This window comes from Kogia breviceps, chromosome 1 (assembly GCF_026419965.1).
Source record: "Kogia breviceps isolate mKogBre1 chromosome 1, mKogBre1 haplotype 1, whole genome shotgun sequence".
Lineage (NCBI taxonomy): Eukaryota > Metazoa > Chordata > Mammalia > Artiodactyla > Physeteridae > Kogia > Kogia breviceps.
In genome coordinates this window covers 13,002,293-13,023,853 of record NC_081310.1, presented here as the reverse complement: position 1 = coordinate 13,023,853, position 21,561 = coordinate 13,002,293, and positions in this window count along the sequence as shown.

The window sequence follows — 21,561 nt, the reverse complement described above, 5'->3', positions numbered from 1 at the left end:
CATGAGATTTTAAGCAGGTCACTTAACACTCCTACACTTTAAGTTTCTGTTATCTACACTCCCTATAAATGTGGCCCCTTGATTCCTGATGTAACATAGAAGGCAGAAATAATTTGGTAGGTTTAATTGGTTCCTGAAATGAGTGTGTCACGAGAGGCTAAGTTTCATCCCAAGCCAAAGCTCAGAGAGTTTTTTTTAGGGAGAACCAGATTTTATAAGCTTCAAAGCACCAATAACTTCCCAAGTCACCTCTAAGCTGTTTTTCTGCAAATACAAGAGACACTCATTGCCCTCTCTCTCTCCCCTCCTTCACTGACCAACTTAGAGGGTTTTGGAGTTTGTTTGTTTGTTTTTCTTTTTAACAAGCCGCTCTGTGTGGCTTGTGGGATCTTAGTTCCCCCACCAGGGATTGAACCCAGGCCCTCAGCAGTGAAAGCCCAGAGTCCTAACCACTGGACTACCAGGGAATTCCCACTTATAGAGGGTTTATATGCTTTCCGTCTGCATGTCGGGCAAGCCCACCCACTCTAATAAGACTCTTCCTGCCAAGGTCATCATTGACCTCTCGGTGGCTAGATCTTATTTTACTTGATTTTTCAACAGCATTAAAACAGACTGAGGCTTTCTCATTGTAAGTTCTCTGCTATAGACTGAAAGGTACCCCCCCCCCCAATTCCTATGTTTAAGGCCTAAATCCCCAAAGTGATGGTATTTGGAAACGGGGCCTTTGGAAGGTAATTAGGGGATGATAAGGTCATGACAGTAATGCCCTTGTGATGAGATTTGTGGCTTTGTAAGGACAGGAAGAGAAAGAATCACTCTCTCCACCATGTGAGCTTATAGCAAGAAGGCTGCTAAATGCAATCAAGGCACAGGGTCCAGAAACCAATCACGCTGGCCCTCTGGCCTCGGACTTCAGCCTCCCGAACCACGAGAAAATAGATCTCTGCTGTTTAAGCCATAATATTTTGTTATGGCAGCCTGAGCTGACTAAGACCGGTTCTCTTGCCTCATCTTCAGCTGGGCTTCTAACTCTAGCCTGGATGTTCTGTTTCAACGCCGGCTACTCCTGCTTTGCTTCTTTTCAGGCCATACTTTTTCCTGACCACTAAGAGACTGAATTTCCTCAAAGCTCAGATACAGTCCTTTGGTTCTTCTCACTGTCTGCTCCTTCACAAATATGACCCATGATCATGGCTTTAATGGGAGTCTTGCTGATGGATTCATGCGTATCTCTAATTTATGGTTCTTCTTTGATATCCAGAGCCATATACCCAACCACCTGCTTTGATTTCTACTTGTAGTTCTTGAAGATATCTCCAAATTAATGTGTCCAGCCCTGGCCTCATGATCTTGGTGAATGATACAATCATTCTGGATAGAAATCTAGTGGCCCTCTATAAGACTCCTCTCCCTTTAACCAGTTGCCATCAAATCTACCCCGAAATCCTCTAAATTTTACTTTCTGTCGATCCTTCTAATGTATTATCCTTCCCACCTTCATTGCCCAGCACTAGTCCAATCATTTCTTCTAGTTTGTAGTGACGTGCTAATTGGTCACTCTGAAACTACTCTGCCTCCTCTCGTCTCCTCAGTGCACTCACAGTGATCTGTTGGACCTGGAGACCCAAGCAGGTTTTGATCCTCTTGCCCTCAAAGCACGTCTTGTGGCTTTGCCTGCAAGGTCTTCTGTGGACTGGTCCCTGCTTATATGTCCTGCCTCCTTGTGTTCTCCCTTGCGCTCTGATTTCTAGCCGTACTGGCTTTATTTCTCTTCTCGATCTATGGCCTGCCATCATTTCATCACAGGGCTTGTTAACTAGTATTCTCTTTTCCTGGGACTTTCACTCCCTCCTTCACCAGATTAACCCTGCTATTGAATATCAGCCCATTTTCTTAAAGGCTCTTGCTGACTACAAACGCTTTCCACAGTTCGCTCGATTTCTCACCAGTTACCTTGTCTTCACGTCGCTTAATACAGTTGCTATTTTCTGCTTATTACGTATTCATGTGGGTCTTTGATCAGTATTTGAATCTTCAAGTCAACTGTTAACTTCATGAGGGTAGGGGATACGTCTGCGTTTTTGTTTCGTTTTGTTTGGCTTTTGCTCACTATTATCTGCTCAGAAGCTAAGTCAGTGCCTGTTATGTGATAAATGCTCCATAGGTGCTACTTGAGTTTTGCATGAAAGAAACCTAAAACACCAGTTGGGGGATGGCGGATAAGTACTTGTCAAAGCAAAAAAAAACAGTTAAAACTTTGAACTATCATACTCTTCCCATAACCAATAGGAACATTTGCGTTTTCAAATCTCAAGTTGTCTTATGTATACACATAAGTAGGTTGTCTAAGCTTATTTCAGAGGTAATAAAATCTATAATCAAAAAGTTATGGGGGGCTTCCCTGGTGGCGCAGTGGTTGAGAATCCGCCTGCCGATGCAGGAGACACGGGTTCGTGCCCTGGTCCGGGAAGATCCCACATGCCGCGGAGCAACTAAGCCCGTGAGCCATGGCCGCTGAGCCTGCGCGTCCGGAGCCTGTGCTCCGCAATGGGAGAGGCCACAACAGTGAGAGGCCCGCATACCGCAAAAACAAACAAACAAACAAACAAAAAAAAGTTATGGGAAGAAGTAGTGATAGTTTTTAATTAATTGACTAAAGAACAATAGACACGCAGTTATCTGGACATCCACGCCCTTTTGCCTTTAGACAAATTCAGATAAAATGGGATGGAGTAAAAGTATTTGAGTTTCAGATAATTTTTAAGATTAACCTTTGGGTTCAGTATCATTTCTGATATTATTGCTTGGCTCTTCTTGTTTAGCTGCAAGGTCATGATCACATGAGATACATTTCCAAGTGATGTCAAAACATTCTTTAATTTCCTGAAGAGTTGGACTACTATCTGGGTAGTAGTGACCGTCTTGATTGGTGAGAAAGTTAGGGGTAGTACCTTATGGTTATATATGCATGTTAAACTAGGAGTTCCTTAAGGGCAAATAATATATCTTAGGCAGCTCATTTTTTCAACACCAATCTGTAGCATATGCTAGGCATTTTATTAATATTTATTCTGATACAGCTATTTCTTTATGAATTATATTGTATTTAAAATCAAGCTTGATATTAACAGTACCATAATGCAATGTCAGTATCTGTTGTACTAATAAACTTAAGTGCACGTGAGAGATATTCCACATGCTTCCAATTTAAGTACCATTTGGGAAACTGGTTCATTTCTTTCTGGTACAAGTGCTCTTGATAACTGTAAAAGTTAACCTGTGAAAAATTTCATGGATCTCCTCAGGCAGTCGGTTTCATAGAAAATTGCCTAGCGGAATACTCTCCTTTCTAGCGTGCGTGATGCAATCCAAATTGAGCCCTTTCAGAACCAAGTTACAAGTGCCAGGCCTTGGAAATTGGAATATGGCAGAAATCTCCCTCTGCGATTTGCTTCATCAAAGGTTCTCACTTTGGAAAATACATGGAGTCTCGCCGTGCTCACTGACTACCCCTCCTGTTCTCTCCTTCCAAATGTACTTTATGACCTAGTTGTCACCCAGCTAAAAGTTTGTGAGGCACCGTCTGAAAAATTACAAAAAGGTGCATTTGTTAATCATTCTTTATCTATGCTACTACTCCCATTCATCTTGCCTGCAATTAATTTTCTCTTGCTGTGGCTGTTATATGTGATATTCTAAGTATCTTGTGTAAAAGGAACTGTTCCTCTGAGGAATGTATAAGATTAAAATGTTATAGTCTGTCTTAATAAGAAAATTCAATTTCCTTATCAGAAATATTTTTCCATTTTTCACATTAAAGTATAATTGTATTTTAATTTAATCTTATTTAAGTTGCTTGCTAAAAGGTAGTAAAAAATAGTTTGTGATTTAAGGTCACAGAATAGTATCCAGGTATCCCCTGTGGGACTTAGCATAGACTGGACTCATGGGAGAGAGATGGGAGAGGATTTGATTTAGATAAAGTACTATTTCCAGTTTGCTCTTTTTCAAGTGATTAAAATATAAAATAAGATTACTGTTAATCATAGAGAAAGCACTAGATACAAATTATGGAAGGTAGAAAAGAAGACACAATCTTAATTAAGGCATCTATAAAATACTTATTTTTATAAGTAAGAATGGTTGAAGGCAATGCCTTTTCATTGATTTATTTCTTCAACAAATCTTCATTGAGTTCCATAATGTGCCAAGATCTGACTGTTTTAGCTTTTGGAAATATTTTCAAGGAAGGAGAGCTGGTCCTTGGCCTCTGGAAGCTAATATTCCAGTTGGAGAGGAAGGAGACAAACAAGTAAATATTTAATAGGGCCTGAGAGCGTGGTGAGTGCTAAGAGGAGAAACGAGGCAGAGGAGGGAGGGGAGGTAGAAAGTGATGCGGTGACGGGCGGGGCTGCCCTTTCAGAAAGAAAGAGGAGGTCAAGAGCACCTAACCTGACCTTCGAGGAGAGAATTGGATGAAGTGAGAGGGTGAGAGGGGTTTTTCATTCTTTTTTTTTTTCTTAAGATTTATTTTGATGTGGACCATTTTTAAAGTCTTTATTGAATTTGTTGCAGCATTGCTTCTGTTTTATATTTTGGGTTTTTGGCCTCGAGGCATGTGGGATCTTAGCTCCCTGACCAGGGATCGAACCTGCACCCCCTGTGCTGGAAGGTGAAGTCTTAACCAGTGGACCGCCAGGGAAGTCCTTGGGTTTGACATTCTGAGGAAGGAGCATCCCTGTCAGAGACAGCAGCAAGTGAACATCCCCTGAGGAAGCAGCACTGAGTTTGGTATTTTGTGGAATAAAAAGAAAACCAGTCGTGGCCCAGTGGCAGTGAGCTAGACAGAGCGCGGCAGGAGATTAAGTTCTATAGGGAAGGGGCCAGGCTGGGAAAGGCTTTATCGATTGTGGGAAAGCATTGGACTTGGTGCTGAGAGACACGGGAAGCCACAGGAAAGCTTTGAGCAGGTGAGGAACATGATCCAATTTATATTTAGAAAGCATCTCCTGGGCTACTGTATGTGTGTTGGGACGATTATCAAGGGACAAGCATGGAAGGAAAATGACACTTTGGAAGTTATTGCCTTATTGTTAGGGCACGATGGTACTTAAACTAGGTTTGCAGCTGTGGTGTCAGTAAGAATTGGGTGGATTAAGAAGGTATTTGAAAGGCAGAGCTTATAGTGCTTAACAATGTTTAATATGTGGAGTATAAGAGAAATAACAAGTCAGGAATGACTCCTGGATTTAAGATTTGGGGCAGATGAAGAAGCTGGAAAAGGAGCGGATTTGGGGGGAAAATCTGAAATCCTGTTTTCGACGTGTTAAGTTTGAGACGTCTGTAGACCTGCTCGTTTGGAAATAAGTGGTGTGTGTCTAGAGCGCAGGTGAGAGTTGCAGATTGAGACAGAAATGAGGAAAACGAAAGGGTGCTGATGGGATGTAAACGGGGGGCGGGGCTCAGGATATGAACACCAGTGCGCTATGTATAAACCAGGGTTTCTCAGACTCAGTGTTACTACCGTTTTGAGCCCGTGGACTCTCCGTCGTGGGGACTCTCCTGTGCACTTGAAGGTTGTAGAGCAGCATCCCTGGCTTCTACCCACTAAAAGCCAGGGGCACCTCCTCCCGTCTGGTGCTGACAGCCAGAGGGTTTTCAGACATTTTCAAATATATCCCCCGGTAGGAAAAACCACCTGCCGGGTGACCGTCACCGGTGTAAATAGCAGCGAGAAGAGGACCAGTACAGGACGAGAGTAAGCCCCGGGCCACTCCTACACGTAGAGCTTGAGAAAAGGGAGAGCAGCAAAGCTAGAAGTTGCAGCGAAAGAGGTAGTAGAACACGGTGGAGAGACTTCTAAGTTCAAAGGCAAAACAACTGAGTTTGTCCTTTATAATGAGATGACAGCTGTCCTAATAAAAAGTATATATTTTCCTAATGGCACAAGAACTAGTAATACTATTTCTAGGCTGGTAAGTATCGTGATTCTTTTGAAATGAACCTCATTTTGCTGCCCTGTTGCAGTGTTTCCCAAGTCTTCTGAAGGAAAAGCCCCAATCCTCACGCTGGCCCCCACAGTTCGTCTATGACTTGGGCGCCTCCGCCATACTCTTCCCTGGGACTTTCTCCTCCAAGGACCCCTTGCTCACTCAGCTCCGCGATGGCTGACGTTCTGCTTTTGTGCCCGGCGCCCACACCCCACATTCGGGGCCTTTGCCCTCGCTGTTCATTCTGGCGGGCTTGTTCCTCCCACGTATCCATCCCCAGGGCTCCACTTCAGCTTCTCCAGTTTCGCTCAAACGTCTTCTCCACTGACCTCGCTTTTTAATACGGCCACTCTCCTCGGGGGGGATCTTCTAACCCACCTCCTATTTGATCTTGCTCCCTTGCCTTTGTCACCATTGAACAGACTGCTTATTTTTACTTAGTTTCTGTCTCCCTCTATTAAACGGCATGTTCTATGAGGGATTTTTTTGGCTGTGCTGTCCATCGTTCTGTTCTTAGCACCTATAGCAGTGCTTCATACATAACTAATATGTATCGAATCAATGAAAAAAAAATAAATGAACTAACATTTATTGTGTGCTTACTATGTGCCAGGCACCATTCTAAAAGAGTCATAGTGTTAATCAAATTAATTGAAATGTGTGTCATTTAATTTTGTTACCAATATTTTTGTTTTTCCTTTAACCAACAAACGTATTGCCCTTCCTTGTTCAACAGACACATTTAATGGTTATTACAGGTCAGATACTGTGCTAGGATGTGGGAATAAAGCAGCAGCTACACCTAGGAGAAAGATCCGGTGATCCACATTTCTAACAGGTGCTGGGATGGAGATCTGCCCGGGAAGCTGTCAAAGCTCAGTGGTGGGACACCTACATGAGCCTCAAGGGCTAGGGGAAGCTTTCTGGAAGAGATGATCATTGAACTTTGTTGCAAAAGGATAAGAATTAAACTAGAACAAAATGGGCATATGGAATCTAAAAAAATGATGCAAGGGAACTTATTTAACAAAGCAGAAATAGACTCACAGACATAGGAAACAAATTTAAGCTTACCAAAGCTTACCCACCTCCCAAGGTGGGGTGGGGGAGGATAAATTAGGAGTTTGGGATTAATAGATACACACTGCTATATATATCAATACAATAGATAAACAACAGAGACCTACTGTATAGCACAAGGAACTCTATTTAATATCTTATAATAACTTATAATGGAAAAGAATCTGAAAAAGAATATTATATATTTATAAATATAACTGAATCACTTTGCTGTACACCTGAAACTAACACAACATTTTTTTTTTTTTTTTTTTTTTTTTGGTGGTATGCGGGCCTCTCACTGTTGTGGCCTCTCCCATTGCGGAGCACAGGCTCCGGACGCGCAGGCTCAGCGGCCATGGCTCACGAGCCCAGCCGCTCCGCGGCACGTGGGATCTTCCCGGACCGGGGCACGAACCCGTGTCCCCTGCATCGGCAGGCGGATTCTCAACCACTGCGCCACCAGGGAAGCCCTAACACAACATTTTAAATCAACTATACTTCAATGAAAAAAAAAAAAAAAAAGGACATTCCGGAAGGAAAACAGCATGTGGGTTAGTGGAAAACAGTATGGGCCATTTAAAAATCTTCAGAGACGGTTCATTACGTATTTACTGGCACGACTAGAAATGAAACTTACATGCTTGTCAGAAGAGTTTTCGTATTCTGAGACCTATACAAGGGAGGAACCGAGAGATTTTGAAACTAGAAAATGACAAGATCACATTTTAGCAATGTCAGTTGGGCACATGTTGAAGGTTTGCTGTCAAGGAACCACACAGGGAAGCTGGAGGGCGGCAGTGGAGTCATGGCGTTTTTCCAGTGGAGTGCAGACCATGGGCTGAACAAAGTGGCACTGAGATGAATAAGGAGGGTGTTACAGAAGCCTTCCTGTGTTAAATTACAACTGGCTAACAGTTATTTTTATTTTCTTAAGGCACATACTATGACAGGAAACCAATGTTCAGTGCCATTTGTTCTTTGTGTCTAGTGTCTTCTTTGAAAAACTCTATCCTATGGATAATTTGTGTGACTGCATATGGGATGAAAAGTGATTGAGCTTTTTTTTTTTTTTTTTTTTTTTTTTTTTTTTTTTTGCGGTATGCGGGCCTCTCACTGTTGTGGCCTCTCCCGTTGCGGAGCACAGGCTCCGGACGCGCAGGCCTAGCGGCCACGGCTCACGGGCTTAGTTGCTCCGCAGCATGTGGGATCTTCCCGGACCAGGGCACGAACCCGTGTCTCTTGCATCGGCAGGCGGACTCTCAACCACTGCGCCACCAGGGAAGCCCTGAGCTTTTAAATATAACTTACATCTAACATTATAGGATAAGCTAGGCATTTTTTTAATCTCAGTTTTATTCACATTTATTAGACAGCCCCTGAGAGCATAGCGTATATATCACAAAAGTTAAATATTCAGACCACTAAGACACACAGCCTATGTTCCCAAAGGTAATTCAATGAAAGAGAGAAATCGAAATACATATAAGGTATATATATCTGCTTTGGTTTATAAATGAACATAATATGGATTTGGATTTTAATGGAAAAATGCATTAATTATCACGAAAACTGAGCTCTGTTTATATATATATATATATATTTTTTTTTTTTTTTTTTTGAGGTATGCGGGCCTCTCACTGATGTGGCCTCTCCCGCCACGGAGCACAGGCTCTGGACACGCAGGCTCTGTGGCCATGGCTCACGGGCCCAGCCGCTCTGCAGCACATGGTAGTATTTTCCCGGACCGGGGCACGAACCCGTGTCCCCTGCATCGGCAGGCGGACTCTCAACCACTGTGCCACCAGGGAAGCCCAGGGAAGCCCACTATTATCTTTTTAAATGTGATCCTTCAAGCCCTTATTTAATAAAAGCGTTTTTGTTGGTTCATCTACATGTTGCCCTTTGATGAGCCTTAGAGTCTATCAGTTTAGGAGCGCAGCCCTCAGATTAATGGGTCGGGCTGGGAACCAGATGTCTGTTGTCAGGTCTGAAAACCCAAGTAAAATAGAGGTCGTGAGGGTGCACGGAAGAGAAGGGGTCAGCTGGAGCCTGTTGGAGCAGGGCACAGGCTGGGAGAAATCAGAGAATGTGTGCTACCTTGGCAGACCTGTTAAGGAAAGTAATACATAGATACTTTTATCACATGCTTTGAAACTCCTGAACCAGATGGGACTCAGGGAGATATTAATCTCCACGAAATTGTCGGGAAGAGGTTGCTCTGAGTGTTGATCTCAAAAGTAAAACGCAATTTTGAAAAATCCATTAAAACTTAGGTATTAGTACAGGTATCAAAAGTCTCAGTAACGACTTTCAAATCATATCTGAAGTATCTTTCTGCCTGGATATATTAATATTTGAATAACCCACCTATTTATTTATCTCTACCTAGTCGATAAACTAGTGCAAAACTTTCTTACTGCTTCCTATTCCTTTAGCCTCTCTGCCCGTCATGCTATCTTGTAGAGCACTCCAGGTTAATCTCCCTAAAGCAGAGCTCTAGTATGTCAGCATTTTAAAAAATCTACAAGAACTACCACCAACTGGTTACTAAATAAAGTCCAAACTTCTTTCTCCCCAAAGTGAGAATTTGTACAGTTTGATCCCATCTTTCTTGCATGAATTTATTCATTTGATAAATATTTATTATGTACTCTATGCCAGGCATACATCTCGGTTCTAAAGATACAACTGCAAATAAACAAAGCCCTCACCCTCATGGAATTCATATTCTAGTGGGAGGAATAAAAAAATATAAAGGAAAATAATATAATACACACACATACACAGAGGATAAAGAATACTCTGGAGAAAAACAAAGCAGTGTAAAAATCGATAGAGATTGTTATAGTATTGTGTGTGAGGGTTTTTTTTTTTTTCTTTTTTGGTAAAAGGTATTTTTAAAAGGCTTTATTGAGAGGGTAACTTTTGAGTGGAGGCTTAGAGAGGTGCGAAATGAATTTTGAAGTATTTGAGGAAAGACCACTCCAGGCAAAGGGAATAGCAAACAATAATCCTGAAGAAATACCATGGTTGGTAGATAACTAGGCAAAGGCCATGGGCCTGCGACCGAGTGAGCAAAGAGGCACCTAGTAGGTGACATGGTCAGAGAGGTAATAGGGAGGCCAGATCAGGTAGGATATTATAGGGTATCAAGATGGTGGGAAGTTTAAGAACTTTTAAGAGAGGAGAGACATGATATGGCTTATATTTAAAAGGAACGCTCTGGTTTGTGTGTTTGAAATGACTATGGGGGTAAATAATATATGGGGATCATGAATGTATTTATAGCCATTGAACTTGTGGGTCCACCAAGGGAGTAGGTGTAACTATAAAGGGGACAGGGTCTGGGAAAGGAATAACCTTTGGATATTCTAATATACTCAGGCAGATGAGGGAGACAGCAACAGAGCCTTAGAAGGAATGGCCAGTGAGCAGGAAGAAAACCAAGAAAAGGGTTATCTCATATAAAGAAAGTGATCAAGAAGGCTCAGGGAATCAACTGTGTTACATGCCTACAATAAGTCAGGTGAGGGCTGAGAATCATCACTAAACTTAACAAAACAGAGGTTATAGGTGATCATGAAAACTATATTATTCAGTGGACTAGTAAGGAAAGAATAAGCACAGACAATTCTTAAGGAGTTTTGTCATTAAAAAGTAAACAAAGCATAGATAACAATGATAGATGAAGGGTGACGTAAGGTTAAAAAAAAGTTTTTCTGATTAGAAAAATTTCAGCATATTTGCATGTTGATAAGACAGTTGGTAAAAAGTAAAAAAAAAAAAAATAACAATGCAGGTGCAGAGAGCTCTTGAGAGCGAGTCAGGGAGAGTGCATGAGATGAGAGTTTGGCTTCAGATGGAAACGGGGGCAGTTTATAGGAATTAGAAACACAAGTGTAGAGATAGATTGGAAGGTGTCCTGGGAGTGTGGAGGTTTCCTTCTGACAGTTTTTAATTTTCAGGGAAATATGCAAAGGGTCTCCATCTGAAAATGAAGATGGATAAGAGATAGGGAGGTTCACAGAAAGAGAAGGTATAAAATATTATCGAAGACAGTGAGAAGTTAATAAATCAGGCAGATGTAGGGCTAAGGAATTATTGGAATCAAGGTAGTGGAGAATGAGGATGTATGCTGGAAAGTTAGGAGATAGAGAGTGGAATGCATGAAATTGACTTTACTGAGGAGTATCCTTTATTTTTTTTAAATTGACGTATAGGGGACTTCTCTGGTGGCGCAGTGGGTAAGACTCCATGCTCCCAATGCAGGGGCCTAGGTTTGATGCCTGGTCAGGGAACTAGATCCCACATGCATGCTGCAACTAAGGGCCTGCATGCCACAGGGAAGATCCCATGTGCTGCAGCTAAGGCTCGGAGCAGCCTAAATAAATAAATAAATGTTTTGAAGTATAGTTAATTTACAATGTTGTGTTAGTTTCAGGTGTACAGCAAAGTGATTCTGTTTATATATATATATATATCTCAATATTATATATATATTCTTTTTCAGATTTTTTTCCCTTATGGGTTATTATAAGATATTGAAAATAGTTCTCTGTGCTATACAGTAAGTCCTTGTTGGTTATCTATTTTATATACAGTATTATGTATATGTTAATCCCAAACTCCTAATTTATCCCTTCCCCCCCTTTCCCCATTAATAACCATAAGTTTGTTTTCTATGTCTGTGAGTCTATTTCTGTTTTGTAAATAAGCTCATTTGTATCATTTTTTTAGATTCCATATGTAAGTAATATCTTATGATACTTGCCTTTCTCTGTCTGGTTTACTTAGTGGATAATCTCTAGGTCCATACATACTGCTGCAAATGGCATTATTTCATTCTTTTTTATGGATGTGTAATATTCCACTGTGTATGTATGTATGTGTATGTGTATATATGTGTCTGTGTATATACATACATACCACATCTTTATCCATTCATCTGTCGATGGACATTTAGGTTGCTTCCATGTCTTGGCTATTGTAAATAGTGCTGCAGTGAACATTGGGGTGCATGTATCTTTTCAAATTATGGTTTTCTCCAGATATAGGCCAGGAGTGGGATTGCTGGGTCATATGGTAGTTCTACTTGTAATTTTTAAAGGAACCTCCACTCTGTTCTCCATAGTGGTTGTGGCAACTTACATTCCCACCAACAGTGTAGGAGGGTTCCTTTTTCTGCCCACTCTTTCCAGCATTTATTATACGTAGACTTTTTTTCTTTATCTGCTCTGATCTTTATGATTTCTTTCCTTCTACTGACTTTGGGTTTTCCTTGTTCTTCTTTCTCTGATTGTTTTAAGTGTAGAGTTAGATTGTTTATTTGAGATTTTTCTTGTTTCTTGAGGTGAGATTGAATTGCTATAAACTTCCCTCTTAGAACTGCTTTTGCTGCGTCCCATAGGTTTTGGGTTGTCATGTTTTCATTGTCATTCGTTTCTACATATTTTTTAATTTCTTCTTTGATTTCTTCAGTGATCTCTTGGTTATTTAGTAACACACTGTTTAGCTTCCATGTATTTGTGTTTTTTACAGTTTTTTTGTTTTTTTTTTTTTTACTGTAATTGATACCAATCTCATAGTGTTGTGGTCAGAAAAGATGCTTGATATGATTATAATATTCTTAAATTTTCCAAGCCTTGATTTGTGACCCAAGATGTGATCTCTCCTGGAGAATGTTCTGTGAGCACTTGAGAAGAAAGTGTATTCTGCCACTTTTGAGTTTAATGTTCTATAAATATCAATTAGATCTATCTGGTCTATTGTGTCATTTAAAGCTTGTGTTTCCTTATTTATTTTCTGTTTGGATGATATGTCCATTGGTGTAAGTGGGTATTAAAGTCCCCTACTATTAATGTGTTACTGTGGATTTCTCCTTTCATGGTTGTTAGCATTTGCCTTATGTATTGAGGTGCTCCTATGTTGGCTGCATATACATTTATAATTGTTATATCTTCTTCTTGGATTGATCCTTTGATCATTATGTAGTGTCCCTCCTTATGTAAAACTGTTACTGTTTGCAGATGACATGATACTGTACATAGAAAATCCTAAAGATGGCACCAGAAAATTACTAGAACTAATTGATGAATTTGATAAGGTTGCAGGATACAATATTAATGCACAGAAATCTCTAGCATTCCTATACACCAACAACGAAAAATCAGAAAGAGAAATTAAGGAAACACTCCCATTTACCATTGCAACAAAAAGAATAAAATACCTAGGAATAAACCTGCCTAATCTGGGAGAGTGGGATTGACATATATACACTAATATGTATAAAACAGATAACTAATAACATGTGTATAAAAAATAAATAAAATTCAAAAATTCAAAAAAAGAAGAAAACCTGCCTAAGGAGGAGAAAGACTTGTACTCAGAAAACTATAAAACACTGATGAAAGAAATCAAAGATGACATAAACAGATGGAGAAGTATACCATGTTGTTGAATTGGAAGAATCAATGTTGTGAAAATGACTATACTATCCAAAGCAATCTACAGATTCAATGCAATCCCTATCAAATTACCAAAGGCATTCTTCACAGAATTAGAACAAAAAATTTTACAGTTTGTATGGAAACACAAAAGACCCCAAATAGCCAAAGCAATCTTGATAAAGAAAAACAGAGCTTGAGGAATCAAGTGTCCTGACTTCAAACTATACCACAGAGCTACAGTAATCAAGACAGTATGGTACTGACACAAAAACAGAAATATAGATCAATGGTATAGGATAGAATGCTCAGAGATAAACCCATGCACATATGGGCACCTAATTTACAACAAAGGAGGCAAGAACATACAATGGAGAAAAGACAGCCTCTTCAATAAGTGGTGCTGGGAAAATGGGCAGCTACATGTAAAAGAATGAAATTAGAACACTAACACCATACACAAAAATAAACTCCACATGGATTAAAGACTTAAATGTAAGACTGGACACTATAAAACTCTTAGAGGAAAACATAGGAAACACACTCTTTGACATAAAGCACAGCAAGATCTTTTTTGACCCACCTCCTAGAGTAATGGAAATAAAAACAAAAATAAAGAAATGGGACTTAATTAAACTTAAAAGCTTTTGCACACCAAAGGAAACCATAAACAAGATAAATAGACAGCCCTCAGAATGGGAGAAAATATTTGCAAATGAAACAACAAAGGATTAATTTCCAAAATATACAAATAGCTCATGGAGCTCAATACCAAAAAACCAAACAACCCACTCCAAAAACGGGCAGAAAACCTAAATAGACATTTCATCAAGGAAGACATACACATGGCCAAAAGGCTTATGAAAAGATGCTCAACATCACTAATTATTAGAGAAATGCAAATCAAAACTACAGTGAGGTGTCACCTCACACCGGTCAGAATGACCATTATCAAAAAATGTAGAAACAATAAATGCTGGAAAGGGTGTGCTGAAAAGGGAACCCTCCTGCACTGTTGGTGGGAATGTAAGTTGATACAACCACTATAGAGAATGGTATGGAAGTTCCTTAAAATCTAAAAATAGGGCTTCCCTGGTGGCACAGTGGTTAAGAATCTGCCTGCCAATGCAGGGGACATGGGTTCAAGCTCAGGGCCGGGAAGATCCCACATGCTGTGGAGCAACTAAGCTGTGTGCCACAACTACTGAGCCTGCGCTCTAGAGCCCGTGAGCCACAACTACTGAAGCCCGCGCACCTAGAGCCTGTGCTCCGCAACAAGAGAAGCCACCACAATGTGAAGCCTGCACACTGCAATGAAGAGTAGCTCCCACTCACTGCAACTAGAGAAAGCCTGCACACAGCAATGAAGACCCAACACAGCCAAAAAAAACAAAAACAAAACCAAAAAAACCTAAAAATAGAACTACCATGTGTATCTTTTTGAATTATAGTTTTGTCTGGATATGTGCCCAGGAGTGGGATTGCTGGATCATATGGTTATTCTATTTTTAGTTTTCTGAAGAATCTCCATACTGTTTTCCACAGTGGCTGCACCAACTTACATTCCCACCAACAGTGTAGGGGGGGTTTCCCTTTTCTCTGTACCCTCTCCAGCATTTGTTTTTTGTAGACTTTTTAATGATGGCCATTCTGACCGGTGTAAAGTGGTACCTAATTGTAGTTTTGAGGTGATACCTCACTGTAGTTTTGATTTGCATTTCTCTCATAATTAGCAGTGTTGAGCATCTTTTCATGTACCTATTGGCCGTATTTCTTCTTTGGAGAAATATATATTTAGGTCTTCTGCCCATTTTTCTATAGGGTTGTTTTTTGTTGTTGTTGAGTTGTATGAACTGCTTATATATTTTGGAAATTAAGCCCTTGTTAGTCGCATCATTTGCAAATACTTTCTGCCATTCTGTAGCTTGTCTTTTTGTTCTGTTTATGGTTTCCTTTGCTATACAAAAGCTAGTAAGTTTCATTAGGTCCTATTTGTTTATTTTTGTTTTTATTTCTATTGCCTTGGGAGACAGACCTAAGAAAACAATGCTATGATTTATGTCCGAGAATGTTTTGCCTGTGATCTCTTCTAGGAGTTTTATGGTGTCATGTCTTATATTTAAGTCCTCAAGCCATTTTGAGTTTATTTTTGTGTATCATGAAAGGGTATGTTCTAACCTCACTGACTTACATGTGGCTGCCCAGCTTTCCCAACACCACTTGCTGAAGAGACTGTCCTTTTCCCATTGTATATTCTTGCCTCCTTCGTTGAAGACTAATTGACTGTAGGTATGTGGGTTTATTTTTAGACTCTATTCTGTTCCATTGATCCATACATCTGTTTTTGTGCCAGTATCATGTTGTTTTGACTACTGTAGCTTTGTGGTATTTCCTGAAGTCTGGGAGGATTACGCCTCCTGCTTTGTTCTTTTTCCTCAGGATTGGTTTGGTAATTCTGGGTCTTTTATGGTTCCATATAAATTTTAGGATTATTTGTTCTAGTTTTGTGAAGAATGTCATGAGTAATTTGATAGGGATAGCACTAAATCTATAGACTGCTTTGGGTAGTATGGCCATTTTGACAATATTAATTCTTCCAATCCAAGAGCAGGCGATATCTTTCTATTTCTTGAGTTGTCTTCAATTTCTATTATTAATCTTTTACAGTTCTCAGCATATAAGTCTTTCACGTCCTTGGTCAGGTTTATTCCTAAGTATTTTATTTTGGGGGGTGCAATTTTAAAAGATAATGTTTATTTTACATTTCCTTTCTGATATTTCATTGTTGGTGTAAAGAAATGTAACCAATTTCTGTATGTTAATCTCGTATCCGGCTACCTTGCTGAATTCATTTATCAGTTCTAGTAGTTTTTGTGTAGAGTCATCAGGGCTTTCTACATATAGTATCATATTATCTGCACATAATGACAGTTTTAACTCTTCCTTTCCAATTTGGATACCTTTTATTTCTTTTTCTTATTGCTGTGGCTGGGACTTCTGATAATATGTTGAATAGAAGAGGTGATTGTGGGTATCCTTGTCTTCTTTCAGAGTTTAGTGAGAAGGCTTTCAGCTTTTTACCATTTAGTATTATATTGGCTATGGGTTTGTCATAAATACCTTTTATTATATTGGGATATTTTCCCTCTATACCCACTTAGATAAGAGTTTTTTATCATAAATGGATGTTGAATTTTGTCAAATGCTTTTTCTGCATCTTTTGAGAAGATCCTGTGGTTTTTGTCTTTTCTTTTGTTTATGTGGTGTATCACTTTGATTGATTTGCCTATGTTGAATCATCCTTGTGAACTGGGGATGAATCCTACTTGGTCTGGTGTATGATCTTTTTAATGTATATTCATCAAAGATATTGGCTGCAATTTTTATTTTTTGGTGGTGTCTTTGTCTGGTTTTTGGTATCAGGGTGATGGCGGCTTCATAGAATGTCTTTGGGATGTTCCCTCCTCTTCACTTTTTTGAAAGAGTTTGAGAAGAATCAGTATAAGTTCTTTGTATGTTTTATAGAATTTGCCTGTGGAGCCATCTGGTCCTGGACTTTTGTTTGTAGGGAGTTTTTAAATTATAGATTCTATTTCACTTCTAGCGATTGGTCTGTTCAAATTATCTATTTCTTCTTGATTCAGTTTTGGTGGGCTGTATGTTTCTAGAAACTTGTCCATTTCTTCTAGGTTGTCAAATTTTTTGCCATATAATTGTTCATAATTCCCTTATGGGTTTTTTTGTGTTTCTGCAGTATCAGTTATGTATCTTTTTTCATTTTTTATTTTGTTTATTTGGGTTCTCTCTCTTTTCTTCTTGGTGTATTTGTAGACTCTTTGATAATGGCCATTCTGACCAGTGTGAAGTGAGGCTAGAGTATAACCATGAGTGTGATGGGTAGAGATACTGTGAATAATAAGGTAATCATTGGAGTGGAGGTCAAAGTATTCAGAGACAGGGTTCTGGAGAAACTATCTATATAATGATTGAAAACTTATCAAAGTTATGAGAGTGATTGTGGAGATTAAGTTAGAAGCTACAATCTTGAAGGAACAAAGGAAGTGAACTGAAGTCTGCAGAGGACTGCAACAAGGAAGGATAGCGGGTGAGATGATCTAATGGTTAGAGCTTCAAACCTCCAGTTTTTAAAGGGAAGGGTGGATAAGATTGGAAGAAACAATGTGAAGTAAGACCACCTTCACCACCTCCGGACCTAGTAGGATAATGGGTGTAGAAGAGAAAACAGCCTCTGATTGAGAGAGCTGCAAGGGAAGCCCTGTCTTCAGGGAAGAGCCAGGTATTAGGAGAAGTGAACACTCACAGAAGCAATAGAAGATCTGGGAGATTTTTCTAATAATGAACTGTAAGATCCAGAGTGCACAGTGAAAGGGTTTGGGGATCAGGAGATAAAAATCTGATAAGAGATGAGGGTTACTGGGGACAACTGTATTTCTGGTGACAACTGATACAATCAGGAATTGATTGAGTGTGTGATGCAATCAGTGCTCAGAGTCTTTAAGGGAGGTTGCATGGAAGAAGTTGTGAATATTGATGGAGTAAACAGGAAAGGGGAGAGTGGGGGTGCGGACTGCACAAAGGCATGGATATGAGGACATGGGGATCTTTGGAAACCATTTCAGAGGCTCTGTACCCCAGCTACAATCACAGTGCATAGCTCATTTCAAGATCACTGTTCTTTCCATTACCCTGTGCTGAATTGTAATGGGTAACATTGGGAGCCTTGGCACTTCTCAGAAGCCAATGGAGGTATGGAAGTTGGAAGAAGAGCAGTCTTAGCAGGGGCACTTGAGCTTTGGGGGTCTCCTTTTCACTCCTGCTTTTGAAGGCATGGAAGTTTAGAGAGTGGATGGGGCACTGATACTAAGACAAGTGAAGTCCCGGAGCCATTTCTTTTCATTATTTTTCCAACTGCTCCCAGTTGCACACATTATCTTCATCCTCTCCTCTGTTTCAGTTGTATCACTCCTTTTTAGTTTTTACTTACATTATTTTCTCTATCTGTAATGATACCTATCCACTTTTGAAAACCTGACTTTCTCTATCATACTTTTCTTCATGTCCTGTCAGTATCAATTTTTCTCTTCTGCCTTTCTACAGTATTGTATGGCATTATCACCCTCCCAGAGATCACCAGGAAGCATGGTTTATTTGAAAGGAAACAAGTAGGTAGAGGAGAATTAGAAATTCCAGTGATGTTAGGGATTTCCCTTATGAGACTCATATCTCTTATCAGTATTTAATTACAGTTTTGCTGAGCATCTTAGTAGATGTTGCACACATAGGACACAGCTGAGGTGTATCAACTAGCAAGGCATTCTTATCTGTTGTCTTGTGAGCTTTTCCACTCTGACCCAGGCTCTCTGCAGTAACAATACATAATATTTTCTCACTTTGCAGCTGCACACCTGCATTATGGCTATGCTCTTATCCTCAGATGAGCTATCAGAATAGGCATCACTGTGTGTCACTGCATATAGTATTTTATTTATACCTCTGTGAGCTCCATGAAGGTGGGGATACAAATCTTCTTCATACACTCTGTATAATTACACCCAGTACATTCCCCATGTATTTGATAAATATTCATGAATGAATAAATAAATGAATGCTGATTTTTAAAATATTGGTAAAATTGTTACATAAAAGAATGAACATATCTTAAGAACAAAGTAGGTAACTGAAAGATAGACTTGAGGTTATATCCCAGACCACACTCAAAAAAAACCAAAAACAATAAACCTAAAATATCAGAAAAAATTGCAGAATTCTTAAAAATTGAAGGAAAAATTCAGAAAGCAGGATGTAGCCAATTAGGAATTCTAGAGAGTAAAAATAACAGAAAAGGAAATAATCAAAGGCATGAGTATTTAGATTTAAAACACTAGTCAAATATTGAGTAGGAATAAAGAATATTAATAAAGAGAGGCTCATTTTTGTATTGGTGAAATTTCTGAACTCCAGAAATAAAGCTGAAATTCTAAATGAGTCCAGAAAGAAAAACAACAATAACTGTTATGTAACATACTATAAAAATCAGAGGCATCAGATTTCCCATTACTAAAATGGGTTCTTACAAACTCATTAAAAAGACTTCAAAATTATTAAAAATATTTTAAAGCTAGAGTTCTATATCCTGCCAGTGCTGTTTGTAGTGATTTCCTGTCAACTGAGTATAACAGTATAAATAAAGAAATGGAGGGAAAAGAATATGTCCAGGCTAATCAAAACAAATATATTGGACTATTCTGCAAATAAAAGGAAAGATTCTCAAACTATTAGACAAAGTAACAATAAAATATCATTTTGTACCATTTGAGATAAGATACAGAGCTTTTCTCAAACACTGATAGAGAAAATGTACATGATTCTTAATTTGTTTTTTGGAAAGCAAGATGAAAATATCTAAAAATGTTTAAAATACATAAACCTTCAAGGATTAAGAATATACATACAAGGATATAAATGGAAAGATTCTTGATAGGAACATAAAATGGGAAAAAATAGTGGCTGAATAAATGATGGTATACCTATACTGTTGTAGAATCATTAAAAAATGATGAATAGAATTTTTATACTAGTAGACTTGGAGGGATTTTCATGAGGCATATTAAATAAGAAATGCAAGATGAAAAAGTTTATAATATAACGGATTTTTATAAGGGGGAAAGGAAAACATATGCACTTGTATGTGTACCTATGCATATGAATAAGATGTACCTTTCTATATATTGATACATACAAGTAGTGGCTTGTAGTTGCTTTTGTATTTGTATATAAACTTTGAAAGACTAGAGGGGAATAAACACCATTTTGTTATACTTAATGAATACATTGATTAATAGATTTAGGCAAGGGACATCGGTGTTTACTAAAATTATTAGATGGAAGACTAATGGTAAACTGGATACTTTCAGAGCACTGAAGCATCACTCCACAAATAGCTGCCTGTTCTTAAGGGGAAAAAATATAGCATTATAGAGGAAAGTTAAGGCCGTCACAGCTCTAGTGTGATCATTTTAGAAATGCTATTAGGATAACCAAGCATTAGGTACATAATGATATGATGCTATAGATTAGAGGAATATGTGATATTCTTTTTTTTAAAAAAATTAATTTTAAAATGCACATTTTAAAATTAAAATTTCACAGCTTGATTAATGTGAACTTGATTAATGTTCCCAAAGTTGAACAGTCATGTATAACAAACATCTAGAAACAAAATAGACCACTGTCTGCCCCACAGAATCTGCCCCCTCTCCCCAGTGTTGCCAATTCCCTAATCCCTCTCCTCCCCTAAATTATCACCCTTCTGGCTTCCACCACCAACTATAAAGTAATCTTTCCATATGTGTTTAACCTGAATCTTATTTATCTTAATAGGTCTAAATTCCCTTCTAAAGAGAACTTCTCTAAGTTCTTCTAAAAAATAGAAGAACATGCTAAATGACAACATGAGTAAACTATCTAACAACTCCAGAAAATGGTACCTTCTAAAGGACAACTTGCCATCTCTCTGCAGTGACAGCTGGAAGTGGAGAAAATGAAACAATTGTTAAAAATTTTAAAAGACATAAAAATTACAGTACATTGAATTCATGGTCTTGATTGGATCCCAACTAAAACCAGCTGTAAAATACTATTAAGACAATGGCGGAAATTTGAATTTGGATTGGGTATTTATGATAGTAAGGAACTATTTTTAACTTTGTTGGTTGTGAAAATTACAGTTTGGCCATGTAGAGTAATTTTTTTGTTACACATTGAAATAGGGATGAAATGTTATGATATCTATAATATGTTTTAAAATATTTAAGAAAATACAGAGGAATAAGTATAACAAACTGTAACCATTGCCCAATCTAGACTAGATTATAGGTATATGAGTCTTTACCATATTATTCTCTCTTCTTTATTATGTGATTGAAAATTTCTATAATATAACATTTAGAAAAGACACATCAGGGGCACCCATATATTACATAGATTATATCTACTGTAAAATGAGAAGGTATAATTTAAGTAGTGACTCCAGATTTGCCTGC